The sequence below is a fragment of the Corythoichthys intestinalis genome, chromosome 4 (genome assembly GCF_030265065.1).
Source record: "Corythoichthys intestinalis isolate RoL2023-P3 chromosome 4, ASM3026506v1, whole genome shotgun sequence".
Classification (NCBI taxonomy): domain Eukaryota; kingdom Metazoa; phylum Chordata; class Actinopteri; order Syngnathiformes; family Syngnathidae; genus Corythoichthys; species Corythoichthys intestinalis.
This window is the reverse complement of record NC_080398.1, coordinates 53,256,874-53,261,351: the sequence shown is the minus strand read 5'-3', so window position 1 is coordinate 53,261,351 and position 4,478 is coordinate 53,256,874. Positions and strand designations below refer to the sequence as shown.

At 36.9% G+C, this 4,478-nt stretch overlaps 1 long non-coding RNA gene across 2 annotated transcripts; it reads left to right on the top strand.

Annotated features, from left to right (window-relative positions):
* On the top strand, positions 1-3,547 carry LOC130914178 (uncharacterized). 2 transcript variants are annotated; one of them, XR_009062848.1, is made up of 5 exons: positions 1-535; positions 605-666; positions 1,047-1,150; positions 2,322-2,506; positions 2,569-3,546. It is a non-coding gene; the product is annotated as an uncharacterized LOC130914178 (long non-coding RNA). The 2 variants fall into 2 exon arrangements; XR_009062847.1 differs by having other exon boundaries at positions 2,322-3,547.
* The last annotated feature ends 931 nt before the right edge of the window (positions 3,548-4,478 follow it).

Here is a 4,478-nt window from a genome sequence, read left to right as displayed (position 1 = left end):
TATTACATTTTATTTTTAGGTGTCTTTCAGGACACTCAAGATTGCCGTACAAGGTAAAAGGTAAAAAATAAGTTAAAATACACACATACAGATAAAACCCACAACAATGTTAAATTAAAAAGAATAATGGAATTATGAGGAAGAAAGCCTGTCTGAATAAATATGTTTCAAGATGTTACTTGGCTGAGATTGTAAGGAAGTCCAAAGTATTGTGCGGCCTCATCAACATCAAATTATAATCGATATAAGGGTCAGCAGGGATGAAATCGAACTACATATTCACACACATTCAGTACTAGCCTACATTCTATAATGAAGTGGAACACTGATAAAGGTATAGTTTATGGTTTTTATTTAAAACTGTATTTTTGATGACTGCTGTTAGTTAAAACGTCCACTAGATGGCATTATATGATCTTGCATTGCACTAAAACCAGGTATATGAGCGTTGCATTTTGGGAAATGAAGATGCTATGAACGCTAATGGAGAAAACGCTAACGCTAGCGCGACCTCTTTCAAACCAAAGAAAAACTGGTAATGGTTTCGAAAAAACATATTTCAATTTCATGTACGCGAAACCATAAAAGGTTGATTTTGTTGCAGACGAGTTCCAGACTGCTCTAATCAGCGAATTACATCTGAGTTCTGTGTGATACAAGTGTCTGGTGAGTTGCTATGCTTTATGCTACTATGCAAGAGGATATGTCATAGACACGTTTTCCTGTAGAGTTGAGTTACAAGATATTGTGTCTTTTCTTTGTCTAAAAAACAATTGGAGGAAATTGGAAATATAGTAAGATGTTATTTTTTCAAATACAAATAAGTTAATGTTGTATGTTGATGCATTTTTGGAAAGTATTATCGATAGGTGGGCTAGTATCAGTCACTGTACAATTCATGAACAAATAGTTAAATGTGGGAAACGACCAATTTTGACCAGTATTGTAGGTTATACTTGCCATGCTGTACATTCTATGGTTGGTTGAAAATTAAGTTCTTGATATGCAGATTGTTTGTTTTTAATTGCTGGATCTACATCTGACAGACAGAATTGATGTCAAGGAGGATTCGGCCTGATTCAATGAGGGATTGAGGACCAATTTTTTTCAACTTCAGCCAACTGTTGGAGCATCACCCAAAGCAGATAAGGTCACCTTCACTACAAAATTCTTCACACAATATACAGTCACACTATCCCGATAGTACACACATACACTGAATAGTACAACAGACATTGAGGCACAGCAGCAAAAGACTTTGAAGGGACTGTTCAAATTCAATATTTTTTATTTAGATAGTTTGTGTATATTTTGGGGATTATATGATTTTGTGAGTTCTGTAGTACTTTGAATAAATGTTGTTGTTGTATTTTCTTACTAGCTGCCCTTGCTCCTTGAGTTGAACCTGTGTATATTACTATTCCATACTTAGTAACATCAAAACAAAATTCTTGTTCACATAAGCAAAAGAAATTACTAGTGGGATGAGCAAATTATTGCTTGGATAAAATATTCTATCACATGCATTAATAACGATAGCAATTTATCTGAAAACTACCAGACTTGCTTTTTTTTTTTTTTATTACATTGTAACAAAGCTATCTGTGACAAGTCTCTGTCTTTGGTTTTAAAAAATTAAACGTTAAAAATATCCTTTCCAACCCTTAAAAAAAAAAAAAAAAAAATCATGTTATGTCTTTACAAGTTTTTGTTTTTTTCACCAACATATCAATACCTCTGGGGTTCTAAGTGGCCTTACCTTTTTGAAAATGTTTCTGAATATTCATAGGAAATGTATTATCTTTTAAAAAGTGTGCAGCAATGTATAACACCAAATCTTTCCAATCATTTTTTTCCTGGATAAAACTGTTAAATGAATCTAGAAATAATAGTGTGTATTTCTCTATCATTTTTTATACCGAAATGTAATTTTTGGAAAATTCTATTATTTTTAGCATTACTTTCGGAAAAAAAAAAAAGACTTGTGTAGTTGTGTGAGGTTCTCAGTTATGAGTGTACACGGTATTTTAGTAGACAGTGTAAAAGGGCTGCATATTACGATTCATTATTGGGCCTTTTCCAAATAATACGTTAGTGCGACAGAAGGGATATATACAGTGGGGAGAACAAGTATTTGATACACTGCCAATGGGTTTTCCCATTGGCAGTGTATTTACTTGTATGAAGGATCAGTCAAGTTTGGCAATATTCTTAAAAGTATAAATACATATATAATATAAATATGGGTCATGGACCTGTTTATTTTTGTATAATCACCTTTTTTCCTCTTTAACCTAATTTGCCTGCTTTTATTTTCTAAGGTCGTGGAGGAAAAGACGTTAGTTTGACCAATAAGCTACATTGTAGCTTATGACACAATTGAAGTGGGCGTCAACTGTTCCTCCGGCTTTTGGCACATTTAAATGGAGGCCAGTATCCGGACGAGTCCAGGTTACCTGCTGATATCGACAAAGAGAAGCACAGGATAAATTGCCACTCAGTGACGGTATGAATGTGGGTGCCAATGGTCGTCTGTCTCTTTGTGTACCCTGTGATTAATCATTTCAGCGTGCTGCCCGTCTTCCATTGCAAGTATTGGTGGCTCGGTGGTAGAGTTTTCGCACGCTGCGCGGGAACCCCGAGACTGATGCCCGGGCACGCCGATGCATCTTGGGGTAGCCTTTGCAGCTAGCCTCGCATCGGGGCAACAGTTCCGCTACGACAACGCGAGCAGACCAGGATATACGGTGTTGGAAATGTCCCACACTACAACAAATCATTATTTTATCCACACTGGTTTGAGTGCAATATTGTTGTGGTTGGTTCGTTGTTTAAAATGTGTAAAAGAAATAATGTTTGTTTTGCATGTGGGATGAGAATTCAGTAAAACGGCATGTGAGGGACTAACTTGTCCCCCCCCTCCACAGTACTTAAGTTACTGAATATGTATATAAAAATGGATCTTAAGCTACTATACCGAGTGTGGTTTGATTGTCAATATCAGTTTGCATATGACTGATGAAAAAGGTAAAATTTCAGATTTGAAGAAGTCCATTGGAACTGTTTTGAAATAAAAAAAACCATCCCACCTTGTTTCCAATTGCCAAATATATATGCCTTGTAGACTGAAGTGCAAATTGTGTTTATTCACAGATGCAAGACAGTGTTAAAGTATAAGAATAAAATGTCGCAGTAAGGTTTATTGACCACATATTATATGTACATAATATAATTATATATAAGGAATGTTTGTATATATAATTTATGTTTGTACATATGATGTATGTGTGTATGTGCAGGGTGATTCAAAAACAATGTGCCAAAATCACACATTTATTCCTTTCAAAATCATTGACATAGACTGAAATGATTAATTAAATTGTTAATTTGATAAGAAAGTCTCTTTATCAAGTAAGTTAACAAATTTAGTCATATCAGCTTGATTGTCCGTGATGCTGCTGGTGGTCACATTGAGCACTTGTAAAGCATGAAATAAAAACAAAAATATACAATACTTGTGTCAATGTAGTTATTGCCCCCCCAATTTACCGCAATGGTTTTGGCCCATTCTTTTTTTTCATCACCCTGTATAGTGTATGTGTGTATATATGTATGTGTATATATATACATTATTTCTATATATTTATGCAAATATTTTGCGGTACTTCGTGCTGATTGCAGCTATGCTCTGGACCCGCGTTCCGTCGACATTCGCTGGAAGTGATGGTAAGTTAATGCAGCGCCAGCCGTACAACAACAGACGCCGAATCTCAATGACGCACCCTGAGCCACCCAGGTTTCATTTTTGCAACGTGTTGACAGTTAGAGCTGTTCCTGAATGGGAAACATTTAGGAGCATAAAAATACTGCCAGCTTTAACTTCACGGCTGGTAATGACAGTGTTAGACATCCGATCTTCCTTTCCATCCACTCCCAGTCAAAATGGATTCGACATGTAGTACAAACATGGCACCCAAAATATTGTTTCACATGTGTGCGTGCGCAGAAAGTATTCCACATGTATGCGCGTAAGTGTCTCACATGTATAAGCGCAAAGATTTCACATTCATGCGCGTGAGTGTCTCACATGTAAGCGTGAAAGGATTTCATATATATGCGCGCGCGCTGGTCTCACATGTAAGCTTGAAAGGATTTCATATATATGCGCGCGCGCTGGTCTCACATGTAAGCGTGAAAGGATTTCATATATATGCGCGCGCGCTGGTCTCACATGTAAGCGTGAAAGGATTTCATATATATGCGCGCGCGCTGGTCTCACATGTAAGCGTGAAAGGATTTCATATATATGCGCGCGCGCTGGTCTCACATGTAAGCGTGAAAGGATTTCATATATATGCGCGCGCGCTGGTCTCACATGTAAGCGTGAAAGGATTTCATATATATGCGCACGCGCTGGTCTCACATGTAAGCGTGAAAGGATTTCATATATATGCGCGCGCGCTGGTCTCACATGTAAG